The sequence below is a fragment of the Anomaloglossus baeobatrachus genome, chromosome 4 (genome assembly GCF_048569485.1).
Source record: "Anomaloglossus baeobatrachus isolate aAnoBae1 chromosome 4, aAnoBae1.hap1, whole genome shotgun sequence".
NCBI classification, from domain to species: Eukaryota; Metazoa; Chordata; class Amphibia; order Anura; family Aromobatidae; genus Anomaloglossus; species Anomaloglossus baeobatrachus.
The window spans coordinates 611,909,327-611,925,487 of NC_134356.1; positions in this window are offsets into that span (position 1 = coordinate 611,909,327).

A 16,161-nucleotide genomic window follows, 5' to 3' on the forward strand; every position below is an offset into this window, starting at 1 on the left:
CACGGTGGACAAGTACCAGGTGCCTGTTACTCCACTTGACAAGCCCCTCGTGATTGCCTCTGTGGATGGGAGACCCCTCTCTGACACCATCTCCTGGATCACCAAGCCGGTGGAACTGCGTATCGGTGCCCTGCACACCGAGAACATCGCTCTCTACGTCCTCCCACACATGTCCCATCAAATCCTGCTGGGACTTCCCTGGTTGTGGACACACGAACCATCAGTCAGCTGGGGCACTGGCGAAATCACCCGATGGGGCTCTTCGTGCCATGAGAAGTGCCTGAAGACCATACAACCCATCCGACGACCTCCGGTTCCAGAGAACCTACCGGGGCTGCCCTCGGCCTATTGGTCCTTTGCAGACGTCTTTGATAAAAAGGAATCCGAGGTACTTCCGCCACATCGTCCCTACGATTGTGCCATCGACCTGCTCCCTGGAACTACACCACCTCGAGGACGGATATATCCATTGTCTCCAGCCGAAACAAGGGCCATGTCTACTTACATCACAGAGAGCCTGGCAAGGGGATTCATCCGGAGATCCTCCTCTCCTGCTGGAGCAGGTTTCTTCTTTGTCAAGAAGAAAGAGGGCGACTTACGCCCATGCATAGACTACCGGGGTTTGAATCAAATCACCGTAAAAAACAAGTACCCTCTGCCGCTCATCCCTGAATTGTTTGACCGGCTTAGAGGAGCTCGTGTGTTCACCAAGCTGGATCTTCGGGGTGCTTACAATCTGGTCCGCATCCGCTCTGGGGACGAATGGAAGACCGCGTTCAACACTCGCGATGGGCACTATGAATACTGCGTGATGCCCTTCGGCCTGTGTAACGCCCCAGCCATCTTTCAAGAACTGGTGAACGACGTCTTCCGGGACCTTCTTTACGTCTGTGTGGTAGTATATCTGGATGACATCCTTGTCTTCTCTCCGGACCTCCAGACCCACAGAGAGAACGTGCAGCTGGTTCTACAAAGACTGAGAGAGAATCGTCTGTACGCGAAGTATGAGAAGTGTGTCTTTGAGCAGTCTTCTCTCCCCTTCCTGGGGTACATCATCTCTGATACCGGACTGCAGATGGATCCAAAGAAGGTCTCCTCCATTCTCAACTGGCCTCCTCCTTCTGGACTGAAGGCAATCCAACGTTTCCTGGGATTCGCCAACTACTACCACCAGTTCATCCCTCACTTCTCGGCTCTGACTGCTCCTCTCTCCGCTTTGACCAAGAAAGAGGCTAATCCAAAGGACTGGTCACCTGCGGCCGACGCCGCGTTTGGCTCGCTGAAGCGGGCATTTGCCTCCTCTCCTGTACTTCACCGTCCGAAGTTAAACCGCCAGTTCACCTTGGAGGTGGATGCCTCCTCCTCAGGAGCCGGAGCAGTGCTTATGCAGAAATCCTCCTCCGGGAAGATGGTGACTTGCGGATTCTTCTCCAAGAGCTTCTCAGCGCCTGAACGCAACTACACCATCGGTGACCGAGAGCTCTTGGCAGTCAAACTGGCTCTGGAGGAATGGCGCTACCTTCTGGAAGGAGCAGTGTACCCCGTTATCATTTACACGGACCACAAGAACCTGGAATACCTGCGGTCTGCTCAGCGACTGAACCCACGGCAAGCCAGGTGGTCCTTATTCTTTGCCAGGTTTGATTTCCAGCTCCATTTCCGACCCGCGGACAAGAATGTACGCGCTGATGCCTTGTCCAGGTCTTTCATGCCCATAGAGCAGGAGGAGGAGACTACCCAACCCATCATCTGTCCTAGCAAAATCATTCCGGTGGCCCCTGTCACCCTGGCCCACATACCGCCCGGGAAGACCTATGTCTCTGAGACAGACAGGCAAAAAGTGTTACACTGGGGTCATGCCTCGAAAACAGCCGGTCATGCTGGTCAGAAGAGAACATGGGGTGCGATTGTATGCCATTACTGGTGGCCATCCCTTCGCACGGACGTCGCTGCTTTTGTCTCTGCCTGCTCCTCTTGTGCCAGGAACAAGACGCCCAAACACCTGCCATATGGCCGTCTTCTGCCTCTGCCGATACCTTCAGTTCCGTGGCAACACATAGCGATGGACTTTATTACAGACTTGCCATTGTCCTCCGGACACACAGTCATATGGGTCGTGGTGGATCGATTCTCTAAAATGGCCCATTTCGTCCCTATGGCTGGATTGCCCTCTGCTCAGGAACTCGCGGACGCCTACATACATCACATCTTCCGCTTGCATGGCTTTCCATCTCACATCGTATCCGATAGAGGAACTCAGTTCACCTCCCGCTTCTGGAGGGCTCTCTGCAACCATCTGGGAGTGACTCTGGACTTTTCATATGCATACCATCCTCAGTCTAATGGCCAAGTGGAGAGGGTCAACCAAATATTGACCTCTTTCTTACGTCACTATGTCAACGCCCATCACGACGACTGGTCCACGCTTCTTCCTTGGGCTGAATTCTCCCATAACCACCACATCAGTGAGTCGTCCTCCAGCTCTCCCTTCCATGTCGTTTACGGACTTCAGCTCTCCGTCCCATTGCCTGTATCCCCTTCTTCGGATGTCCCTGCTGCTGATACTGTAGCCCGTGACTTTGCAACCATTTGGGACTCTGTCAAGGCGTCCCTTGGGCGTGCTTCCCTGCGGATGAAAAGACACGCAGACAAGAGACGTCTGGACCCTCCGTGTTTCTCTCCTGGTGATCTAGTCTGGCTTGCATCCAAGTACGTCCGATTGAAGATACCATCCTACAAGCTGGGTCCTCGCTACATCGGGCCGTTTAAAGTCCTCAACAAGATCAATGAGGTCTCCTACAAGCTACAGCTCCCGGCCACGATGAGGATACCCAACTCATTCCACGTCTCCCTGCTCAAGCCGGTTGTCCTGGGTCCCTTCTCCGCTGCTGCCAGTTCGGCTCCTCCACCTATTGCCGATGACGACATCTATGCGGTAAGGGATATCGTGGCCATGAAAACCGTGCGGGGCAGACAGTTCTTCCTGGTGGACTGGGCAGGGTATGGTCCTGAGGATAGGTCCTGGGAGCCCCGGGAGAATGTGGGTACTCCGCTGATCCGTGCCTTCCTGTCCCGGTTGCGGGGAGGGGGGCGTGGGGGGGGGGTACTGTCACGCTCCCCGGGTCCCCTGTGCTGCCCCCCGGCTCACCTGTCACGCTCCCCGCTCTCCAGCACCCCTTGCCAGCGCGTCCCCAGCGTCCTGGTCCCCGCACCCGGCGTCCGTCGGCTTCACAGCCCCATCCTGGCCCTGCTGCTTCCTCCTCGCAGCTTCCTGCTCTGGCTTCTGGCACTCGGGCAGCGCGCATGCGCATTAGGGCGCGCGCGCGGTCATTGACCCTTTCTTAAAGGGCCAGCGTCCATTAACAGGAAATGATGCAAAACAGGTACAGGGTATAAAGGGGGTTTATGTCCAAGGGGGCGGGGCCTGATCTTCGTGTTTCTTAAGCTAGGAGTCAGGTCTCCTGGTGTATATGTGTATATACTCACCTATCTCTCTTGTAGAGCCGTGCCTGCCTCGCCATCCGGTCCAGACCGAATCCCGAACCCCGAACGCAGTCCATCTGCCATCCTGACAGTCCGTACCATCTCGGATCCCTGCGGTGACCTGTCATCTCGCTCCAAAGGTTCCGGACCCCGCCTGACATCTTCTCGGCTTCCGAACCTGAGCTGCGTCACCCGGACTACCACCAGTGACTCCGTAGTCCCAGGGACTTCTCCGTTATACTCCTGTGCACGGACTGTTCTGCTGCCTATAGTGCTCCAGCTACCGGACCCCTTACCACCATCTAGGAGTTCGGCCCAGTGGATCCACCTCCTGGGTCTGCCCGTCCACCTGGCCCTGACAATATGACTCAATTATTTAAATATATTCTAATATTAAATGCTTGTTAGAAATTGGGCAAATTTTTGAGAATTCAAATTTGCTAACTTTTTCAGAATTGTGCCAGGAAATCCAATTCTCCAGCCAATGAAACAGTCGTGAATTGAAAGTATGGTAGTGCCTTAAAAGACGTGTATATATGACCGATTAGAAGCAGCACTATAACCGCACTGATCACACAATCAGCAGCTGCCAGCTATTTGACCCTATTTTTAGTCAATATTATTGTCTTTTTCTTACATACTATTCTTTTTCACTGTTATGCTTTCACACATTATCATTTTTTTTAGTGTTTTATGGCTTTTTCACCACATCTCTGTTGGTAAGCTGTAAGTCCTGATGGCTCTTTCAAAATCCAGATTTACAAAATACAGTTAGGTCCAGAAATATTTGGACAGTGACACAATTTTCGCGAGTTGGGCTCTGCATGCCACCACATTGGATTTGAAATGAAACCTCTACAACAGAATTCAAGTGCAGATTGTAACGTTTAATTTGAAGGTTTGAACAAAAATATCTGATAGAAATTGTAGGAATTGTACACATTTCTTTACAAACACTCCACATTTTAGGAGGTCAAAAGTAATTGGACACATAAACCAAACCCAAACAAAATATTTTTATTTTCAATATTTTGTTGCGAATCCTTTGGAGGCAATCACTGCCTTAAGTCTGGAACCCATGGACATCACCAAACGCTGGGTTTCCTCCTTCTTAATGCTTTGCCAGGCCTTTACAGCCGCAGCCTTCAGGTCTTGCTTGTTTGTGGGTCTTTCCGTCTTAAGTCTGGATTTGAGCAAGTGAAATGCATGCTCAATTGGGTTAAGATCTGGTGATTGACTTGGCCATTGCAGAATGTTCCACTTTTTTGCACTCATGAACTCCTGGGTACCTTTGGCTGTATGCTTGGGGTCATTGTCCATCTGTACTATGAAGCGCCGTCCGATCAACTTTGCAGCATTTGGCTGAATCTGGGCTGAAAGTATATCCCGGTACACTTCAGAATTCATCCGGCTACTCTTGTCTGCTGTTATGTCATCAATAAACACAAGTGACCCAGTGCCATTGAAAGCCATGCATGCCCATGCCATCACGTTGCCTCCACCATGTTTTACAGAGGATGTGGTGTGCCTTGGATCATGTGCCGTTCCCTTTTTTCTTCAAACTTTTTTCTTCCCATCATTCTGGTACAGGTTGATCTTTGTCTCATCTGTCCATAGAATATTTATCCAGAACTGAGCTGGCTTCATGAGGTGTTTTTCAGCAAATTTAACTCTGGCCTGTCTATTTTTGGAATTGATGAATGGTTTGCATCTAGATGTGAACCCTTTGTATTTACTTTCATGGAGTCTTCTCTTTACTGTTGACTTAGAGACAGATACACCTACTTCACTGAGAGTGTTCTGGACTTCAGTTGATGTTGTGAACGGGTTCTTCTTCACCAAAGAAAGTATGCGGCGATCATCCACCACTGTTGTCATCCGTGGACTCCCAGGCCTTTTTGAGTTCCCAAGCTCACCAGTCAATTCCTTTTTTCTCAGAATGTACCCGACTGTTGATTTTGCTACTCCAAGCATGTCTGCTATCTCTCTGATGGATTCTTTCTTTTTTTTCAGCCTCAGGATGTTCTGCTTCACCTCAATTGAGAGTTCCTTAGACCGCATGTTGTCTGGTCACAGCAACAGCTTCCAAATGCAAAACCACACACCTGTAATCAACCCCAGACCTTTTAACTACTTCATTGATTACAGGTTAACGAGGGAGACGCCTTCAGAGTTAATTGCAGCCCTTAGAGTCCCTTGTCCAATTACTTTTGGTCCCTTTAAAAAGAGGAGGCTATGCATTACAGAGCTATGATTCCTAAACCCTTTCTCCGATTTGGATGTGAAAACTCTCATATTGCAGCTGGGAGTGTGCACTTTCAGCCCATATTATATATATATAATTGTATTTCTGAACATGTTTTTGTAAACAGCTAAAATAACAAAACTTGTGTCACTGTCCAAATATTTCTGGACCTAACTGTTGCTGCTGCATTCCTTGCCATTGCTTTTATACAGGCTATGATAGTCATTTCTAATTGCTTCTGAGACGTGCTAGCTGCAAGGGAACCTGCCTTGCCAAAACCAGAGTCATGTGATCCTTCTTTGGATGATGCAATTTCCGCAATGTAAAGAATAGAGACGGCCATATTAAGTGGTTTGTTCTAAGCAATTTGAACATTATTCCAATTTGTGAGGTTAAGCAAATTTTCCCACTAATTCTATTTGCATCAAATTGCAGAAGAAAAAAACTGTGGAAGAAAAAAGCGCAACCAGATAAAGACCAATGGGCGAGTAAGGAGACACACTCACCTTATAGGGTTGTGTCAGTCAGAACTCATATTAAAACATATGAAGAGATGGCGAAAGTTTGATGGTTCCTTGATGTCCTGAGGAAGGAGACAGTTGATCTCTGAAACGCATTGACCTGACCTGTATAAAAATCTACATCTGTCCACTGGTGATAGTGCGGCGTACACCCGATCTCCCCTCATTTTTATACATTTGCACCGAATTGACTCCTTTATCTTTACTGGTTTATATAAATATTAACGTGACTGCTGACAGAAAGAAGAGACGAGAGAAGAGAGAACAGTAAAGGGAGGGAAGAGGAGAAAGGAGGAATAAAAGAAGAAAAAGAGGGGGAGGGAGAGAAGATGGACGGATGTGACTTGACAGTGGCCACCGGTGTATATATTTTGGAAATTACATGTACTTTGATAAACAAATGAGGTGGGTTTTTTGAAGATCCGGCTTTTATCGTCTCTCATATCTCTTGAGCATTTATTTATATATTTTTTATCCAAATAAATTGTTATGATTTTGCACAGATCATAAAGCTGTCTCATCTGTCCAACCCTGCAACAGAACAAAAGATGATCAGCGGGAATGAAATGTCATAGTAACTCAAAGTAATAAATAGTATAAAGGATGCAGACATGATTAGTCCTCATGTAGACAGCTGCATTGTAGTGTCCGCATAACGGCCCACTACATCTGACTCCGATTCATCATAGGTACTGACCTTAGAGCACCGTGCACCAGTACCAGCCATAAAAGTGACAGTATGGAATGTTTCCTACCTGCGTAAAGCCTGCTTTACACGTTGCAATTTTGCATACAATATCGTATGCGATTGCAACGCCCCAATCGTATGTGTGGCATGTTCAATTTGTTGAACGTGCCACACAAACGATTAAGCCCCGTCACACGTACTTACCCGTCCATACGACCTCGATGTGGGCGGCGAACGTCCACTTCCTGGAGTGGGAGGGACGTTCGGCGTCACAGCGACGTCACGCGGAAGCCGGCCAATAGAAGCGGAGGGGCGGAGATGAGCGGGACGTAAACATCCCGCCAACCTCCTTACTTCCGCATTGACGGTTGGAGCCGCGGGAGGCAGGTAAGATCTGTTCAATGTTCCCGGGGTGTCACACACTGCGATGTGTGCTGCCTCGGGAACATTGAACAACCCGACGTGCAATTCGTAATGTTTCAACGACGTGTATGCGATGAACTTTTTAACGTTCAATCGCAATCGCACGTATCTGTCACACACTACAATGTGCCTTACGATGCCGGATGTGCGTCACTTACGACGTGACCCCGCCGACACATTGCAACCAATTTACACACCACAACAGGGTTTTTATTCGCTTTTGCTGCGATGCGAGGTAGCACAGGAACACAAAGTTCAATAAAAGTCTAGCAGTTTATTAAACAGGACATATACTGCACTCTGGGTACATAACAAACAAAATCGTTCTTCCAAAAGGGACACACGGCTTACTGGCCATTAGGGGTACTTTGCACACAGAGATAAATCTGCGGCAGATCTGTGGTTGCAGTGAAATTGTGGACAATCAGTGGCAGGTTTGTGGCTGTGTACAAATGGAACAATATGTCCATGATTTCACTGCAACCACAGATTTGCCAAAGATTTATCTCTGTGTGTAAAGTAGCCCTTACACTCACAGTTTTCAAGTCCGTTAATTCAGGAATTCGCCTGCACATTTTTGGATCCATTTTCCTCAGTGGTATCCCACTGGATATGTCTCTATCCAGAGATGCAATACCGCTGTGCACTTGAGCAGCCACTCCACACATGCAGCTTTACACACACACACACACACACACACACACACACACACACACACACACACACACTTTGCCTTCTGGCAATCTCTCTGCCAGTCTCTCAGCAGAGCCTGACTTCCTTCAGCTGTGTTCCTTCCATAGGCTCCTTCCTCTTGGAGATTAGCAACCTCTCTCCTCTCAGAGGCTGCTTCTCCTGCAGTGCTGCTCCACACACAGCCTCCTCAGACTCCACACAGTCTGACATGTGCCAAAAACAGACTCCATTAAAAAACCATGTGGCTTGTCAGACACATGTCAAACACACCCATGGGCGGGGTATGAAGGTGGCCAGTCCCACCCATATTTTTAGCCACCTGTGAACCTGCCCTGAGAACACCTTAGCAGAAACAAGTACCAGAATATAGGGCATGTCAGTAATTGACTGGATGCACCCTGACTGCTGTGCCCAGGCAGTACAGGGTTAAGCATTCTTCCCATGTCCGATTTAACACACCCTCCCCTTATAGATTTTGCCTCTCCCCTTATAGATTTTGCCCAATGGGATCGTTCCCAGAGTTCCATAGTTTTCCCCTATATAAAGTCCCTCTCTTCCTGATTCCGGCCTCTCCTCACTGCGTGAGAACCGGATTAAGCTGGTGAGAGATGACTGACATGCTTGGTGACGCTGTCAGGGACAGGATCAGGAGGGAAGGGGACGCATGGCTTGCTGCAATTCTAGGTGAGCAGCGTCCCCCCCCTCCTGAGGCACAGACAGTACAACCGGTGGCTAGGCGGCCTGCCCGTTCAATCCGCCCTCCGGAGCGTCTGAGCCCCTCTGCAGGAGCGTCTCAGCGCAGGCGCGGGGGGCGTGTGCGCGCCTCGCGCTTGGGACGCGCGCGTTCACGTCCCTCATGTGAAGCCCCGCCCACCCGCCCAGCTCCAACGCATGCAGCGGCCGCAAGCCTTACCTGTCCTGCAGGCAAAGCGGCGCTGCCATCTTTACAAGTAACGCTCCCTGCTCTGCTTCCGTCGCCTATCCCCCAAACGCTGCAGCGCTCTGCACCTCCTCCACCTCCTGTAAGGCCTATTCCCTCTGCTATGGGAGGCCATAACAGCCGCAGCAGCTCCTCCTCCTCCTCAGCAGAGGAGTGTGCTGCACAATCAATGCCCCCAATAGCAGTGGCTTATCCTTCCCTCACACCCTGCAATGCCTCAGAAGTATGCAGGGTGGGATCTGTGTCAGAAGCCACAAATGTAGCACCCCAAACACTGCCACAAATCATTAACAATCAAGGGGGGATGGCTGCTCATCCTGCTATGGCTGCAGTGATGGCTTGGCCTCCTGCAGCATCTGCGGTGATGGCTTCGCCTCCTGCAGCACCTGCGGTGATGGCTTTGCCTCCCCCTGCAGCACCTGTGGTGATGCCTTGGCCCCCTGCAGCACCTGCGGCGATGGCTTTGCCTCCTGCAGCGCCTGCGGCGATGGCTTGGCCTCCTGCAGCCCCTGCGGCGATGGAATTGCCTCCTGCAGCGCAAGCAATGATGGCCTTGCCTCCCACAGCGCAGAACGTACCCCAGCCCCCTCCTACTCAATCTGCCCCCTGGGTGGATTATGCAGCGGGTGCTGGAAGCACGGCCCACGGTCGGCGACGCCGTGGGCGCGGTAACCGCTCTGCTGCCTCCTCAGCCTCTTCGCATTCCCGAAGCCCTTATAGGCGTAGTCGCTACGATAGGGATCAGGATCGACATACCGGCTATTCTACGCGCCGGTCCAGGTCCACTCGCCGACGGCATCGTTCACGGTCCTCAAGATGGCGTTCGCCTTCAACCACGGCGGAGTCGTCAGATGAGTCTGGAGTGTCTGGTAGGCCCTCTCGACACAGAACCAGCCGCCAGAGGGACGCCGAGACATATATGGACCAGGCGCACGTTTCAGCTGCTCCACAGATACCGCTTAATCCTACAGATCCACCTGCTGTCGGTGAGTACAATTATTCGGGGGCTTGGGCAGGGCCTGATACAACGGCTATGTCATTACAAACACTGCTAGCACATATTAATACCCCGGGTAATAAGATATTAGTTAACCCTTTATTACTTGGCCAGCCTAAACAGAGACCCGACCCCCCTCCCCGTGCGGATATACATAGGGATACGTTTTTTTGTGGTATTTCCCCCTTGGGTTCGCACCTTGATACCGAGACTACTAATAAAATATGGGCCAATGACTACATTGACATTTGGTCCCTGGTATCCACTGAACAATTCACAATTGACAAAGAGCGGCGGTCTGCTGAACGGCCTTTTGAGAGGAAACCCAGAGTCGCGAAAACAATTAACAATTGGCTGCAAGCCTTTTGTCATGGGTTGCGTTATGGGTCAAAAGCACCCCGAACGTTGTTCTGAGCTCTTTATATATGCCGATTCAATTTATAACTCTTTCAAAGCGCATGGCGGCTCGGCCTGGTGGCGCTATGATGAAGACTTTCGGCGCCGTTTAGCACTCCAACCCCATTTAGGTTGGGGAGTAAAAGCTACGGACTCATGGTTGCGTTTCATGATGACACCAAAAACCCCCTTTCCGTCTGCGGCCTCTGGCAACTCCGCCGGTTCCAGTTCAGTGGCCGTGCGTAGACCCGGCACGTGCTGGTTGTTCAACGAGGGTCACTGCCGATTCTTCGGCCTCTGCAGATATAAACATGAATGCTCCAATTGTGGAGGCACACATGCTGCAGTCAAGTGCTCTCGACCTTCTCCAAAATTGCCAGCTAAATCGTCGTCAACTCCGTCCGACCAGAAAGACCCCAGTGAGCGTAGCCGCGATGGGGCCGTGGCTCGACCGTTACCCCAATAAAGAGGCGGCCGCGCAGTTGCGCTTTGGATTCAGTTTCGGGTTCTTCATCCCCTTCAACTTTACCAGACTCCCTCTTTTTGCTCAGAATCTTAAGTCCGCGTATGAATTCCATGACGTCCTGCTAGACAAGCTTAACACTGAGTTAACAAAAGGCAGAATTGAAGGCCCTTTCCTTTCACCACCATTTTCCAACTTGCGGGTGTCCCCCCTTGGAGTCATACCAAAAAAAGAGCCTGGAAAATTCCGTTTGATACACCACCTATCTCACCCTAGAGGTTCTTCCGTTAATGACGGTATACTCGAGTGTGAGGCGTCGGTGACTTATGTATCTTTCGACAGAGCCGTTGAGTTAGTCAGGAAGGCGGGTCCGGGTGCGCTCATGGCCAAGTCAGATATTGAGTCGGCTTTCCGCCTCCTGCCGGTCCACCCGGATTGTTATCATTTACTTGGTTGCTTCGTAGATGGTTATTATTACTTTGACACTTGCCTTCCTATGGGATGCTCAATCTCATGTTCCTATTTTGAATTATTCAGTTCGTTTTTGGAGTGGGCGGTTAAGGTTGAATCCCGTTCCCAATCTGTCATTCATTATCTTGACGACTTCCTGTTTGTGGGCCCTCAAGGCTCCTCCCATTGTCAAGTCTTATTGGATACGTTCTGTACCCTCATGGCCAGATTTGGCGTTCCGTTGTCTGAGGACAAAACTATCGGTCCTTCCCCAGTCCTGTCTTTTCTAGGTATCGAGATTGACTCAAACGTAATGGTCTTCCGGCTTCCAGATGACAAGGTGTCGAGGCTGCTGTCCATGATAAAGGGGTTCTGCGCTGTACGGAGTGTGACCCTACGTCAGATGCAATCGTTGCTGGGCCTCTTAGTATTTGCCTGTCGGGTCATGCCAATGGGCAGAATTTTTTCCCGTAGGCTCTCACTGGCTACAACAGGTGTTCGGCTCCCCCATCATCGTATCCGGATTACCTCCCGCTTGCGTGAGGATTTGGCCGTGTGGGAAGAATTTCTTTCCAGGTACAACGGTCGCACTTGTTTTCAAGACAGTTTCGTGTCCAATACAGAGCTACCACTTTTTTCTGAAACATCTGGGTCGTTGGGTTTTGGCGTTATCTTTAAAGACCAATGGTGCGCGGAGCGATGGCCTTTCTCCTGGCATACCAATGGTTTCATTTCCGATATAACGCTCCTTGAGTTGTTCCCCATTGTGGCAGCGGTGTCTATGTGGGGCCCTGCTATCCAGAATAAGCGGATTTTATTTTGCTCGGATAACTCGAGCGTGGTCCACGCGATTAATCACCTGACTTCGTCTTCCCTGCCTGTTATCAAGCTGCTGAGATTTTTGGCTTTTAAATGTTTGGAGCTCAACATTTGGTTAAAAGCTCGCTATGTTCCTGGTACGTGTAACATGATAGCTGATTCCTTGTCCTGTTTTGACTTTCAGAAATTCCGACACCTTTACCCTCATGCCCAAGCAGAGGGACTCTCGTGCCCATCCAGCATGTGGGACCTGCTGGACTGCAGTTGATGCCGTTGGTGACATCCTCCGTGGCCCCGGTGACATCGGTAAGGCATGGGCCGAATGGTTAGTTTTTGCTGCGGGCCTCCCGATTGCTACATCTGAATGTTCCAGGCTGGAAGCGACTTGCCAATACCTGATGAATATGTATAACAATGGTTTGTCCAGCGCGGTTGCTAGGAACCGGTTGTCCGGCCTCGCTTTCCATTTTAAGCTACGGGGATGGTCTGATGTTACCAAATTTTTCATCGTGCGGCAGGCAGTCAAGGGATGGAGCAGAGGGCGGCCTGGCAAGGAGAGCAGGAGGCCAGTTTCCTTTAGCCTCCTGTCTCGCATCATTGACGGCATACCTGCCGTCTGCCCTTCTCCTTTCGAGTCCGCCCTCTTCTCCGCCTCTTTCGCGTTGGCCTTTTTTGGTGCATTACGCATCGGGGAGTTGGTGTCTTCTTCTAAAGGCACCCATGGTGGCCTCTGGCATGACGATGTTAATTTGACTAATCTGGGTTTACGTATTCGCATACGTAAATCCAAGACTGACCAATCCGGTAAGGGCTGCTGGATTCCCTTATTTTCCATATCCGGACCAGTGTGCCCCGTTAGATTAGTTCAAAATTATATGGCGGTCCGCCATGGGGAATTTTCCTTCCTAGTTCATGAAGATGGTTCCCCTATGACGAGATTCCAGTTCCTGTCGGTTTTTCGGAAATGCCTCAGGTCCTTGGGTTTTTTCTCCATTGGAGTTTGGCACTCATTCCTTTAGGATTGGGGCTGCAACGGAGGCAGCCCGGGCGGGATTGCCCAATGAAGTTATTCAGCGTATTGGCCGCTGGCGTTCGGCTTGTTTTGCGCGCTATATCAGACCGGAACTACTGCTTCATTGATAATTTCCTTTGCAGGTTGTCTGTTAAAATGCCAGTTGCTGTTCCCGCACTAACGGTTTTTTACTTTTAGGCGCTGCTAAACCGGTGATTTGGCTGCTCGGCCATTCCTATATTTTCTGGGCTGGACAGCGAGCCGAGAATCGACCTGGCGGACGGGCCCTTGGATTCCGTGGCTTTGAGGTCAACTGGAGAGGAATTAGGGGTCTGATCTGGCCTCAGGTTCTCCCTGAGGTAGTCGGGATCGCTAGGTCAGCCCTGTCACCAGTGGTTCTTGTCATCCATGCTGGAGGAAATGACCTCGGTTCTCGTCGTTTGGCGGAGCTCATTACTACCATGCGATCGGACTTGGATAAGCTTCACGCATTTTTCCAGAGCTGGTCATCGTGTGGTCCGAGGTAGTTTCTCAGGTGGTATGGCGGAGGGCCCAGGGTGCTGCAGCGCTCGAGCGCTCTCGCCGTACGCTCAATTCGCGTATATCGCGATTTGTGCGTTTTAAAGCGGGAATTGTGGTTCGACATCGGCAATTAGAAGGGGACAATTCGCCCCTCATGATTACGGATGGCGTTCATTTGAACGAAATTGGTTTAGACATATTCTTGTCTGGCCTACAAGACGGCATAGAGCAAGCGCTGTGTTTGATGGGTGGGGGTCGGAGCGCAGCCTAAAGTCTTTGCTCCTCCGTGGCGGTATTTATCCAAAACTGGTATGTTTGTTAAGCTAAAGTGCGCCGGGAGTCCGGCCTGGCACAACGCTTCGTTTTGGAAGTTGCTAATAGTGATGGTTATCTTTGCTGTGACCGACCTACCTCCACAAAAAAGATGAGAGTATATGAGTGTTTTTGATAAAGCTCTCCAATAAAGTTTTATATTTTGGTTACATTGGTGTCGGTGTGTTTAATCGGACATGGGACGTGTTGGTTGGGGTTTAGGGTCTCAGCAGTCTATAGGGCATGTCAGTAATTGACTGGATGCACCCTGACTGCTGTGCCCAGGCAGTACAGGGTTAAGCATTCTTCCCATGTCCGATTTAACACACCCTCCCCTTATAGATTTTGCCTCTCCCCTTATAGATTTTGCCCAATGGGATCGTTCCCAGAGTTCCATAGTTTTCCCCTATATAAAGTCCCTCTCTTCCTGATTCCGGCCTCTCCTCACTGCGTGAGGACCGGATTAAGCTGTCCCACCCTCCCTCCCTAATGTTTGTGAATTTTACAAGTCACAGCGGTATTTATCCAAAACTGGTATGTTTGTTAAGCTGAAGTGCGCCGGGAGTCCGGCCTGGCACAACGCTTCGTTTTGGAAGTTGCTAATAGTGATGGTTATCTTTGCTGTGACCGACCTACCTCCACAAAAAAGATGAGAGTATATGAGTGTTTTTGATAAAGCTCTCCAATAAAGTTTTATATTTTGGTTACATTGGTGTCGGTGTGTTTAATCGGACATGGGACGTGTTGGTTGGGGTTTAGGGTCTCAGCAGTCTGGAATTCCAGGTTCACACCACTTGTGTGGTACATACCGGCCATTAGCAATGTAGAGGGAGGATTTAAGGACTCTGGCCCATCTAAAGAACCGAAGATAGAAGCAGCGATGTCCTCCCTTCCAAGGAAATCTTTCACACTGTCATAATTGAATTAGCTGGTTGCATAGACTGGATGGATTCAATCTGGGTAATTTATAAGTCACTGGATTTATGAACTAATCTGCTAATATGAGTCTGTGCTATATGTTTGATTATATTATTAAGTAATGGATAATAAATACTGAAGACTTATTTATATACCTGTCCAGTGGTTAGTTATGGTCCTTATGCTTTTTGTATGCTCTAGTCTAAGAATTGGCAGCAAGGATCCCATGATTATCTCAGAGCATGCCAATATGTAGTGTAAATTCTCTTTTCGTATATAATTTTGGGGACTATGACCAGCGTGCACAACCATTAGAGCTGGTTTGGCTGATGGACATTGAGCCTTAAGGCCGCTTTACACACTGCGATATCGGTCCCGATATCGCTAGTGTGGGTACCCGCCCCCATCTGTTGTGCGACACAGGCAAATCGCTGCCCATGCCGCACAACATCGCCCAGACTCGTCACACATACTTACCTGCCCGGCGACGTCGCTGTGACCGGTGAACCGCCTCCTTTCTAAGGGGGCGGTCCGTGCGGCGTCACAGCGACGTCACTGAGCAGCCGCCCAATAGAAGCGGAGGGGCGGAGATGAGCGGGACGTAACATCCCGCCCACCTCCTTCCTTCCGCATAGCGGCCGGGAGGCAGGTAAGGAGAGCTTCCTCGTTCCTGCGGTGTCACACGGAGCGATGTGTGCTGCCGCAGGAGGAGGAACAACCTCGTTACTGTTGCAGTAACGATTTTTGAGAATGGACCCCCATGTCACCGATGAGCGATTTTGCACGTTTTTGCAACGATGCAAAATCGCTCATAGGTGTCACACGCAACGGCTAATGCGGCCGGATGTGCGTCACCAATTCCGTGACCCCAACGAGTTCGCATTAGCGATGTCGTAGCGTGTAAAGCCCCCTTTACCGTCTATTAACAGATCCTATCGCTAAAACTCAAGAGGATCAACGATCTAAGCTACGATAAGTACATAATCACCTGTACACATTGCAGTAAGACGCTGTCAATATTGAGAGACTTGTAATTAATTTATAACATAAAAAATGCATAAAAATAACAGGTGCTCCCAAATCACCAACTGTTTGTGTGCAAATGGGCTTGGCATTTGCATAATTTAATGAGTTCTTCGGCTTGTGTATGGAATGACAATAAATAATTATCTACACGATGGCAGAATGCATATCTCGGTTTTCTTGAGAAATGAAAAATGTGCCACTTACCAGAATGGGGTTTAGTTTGAAATGAAAATTTTAGAAGATATGTGTCTCA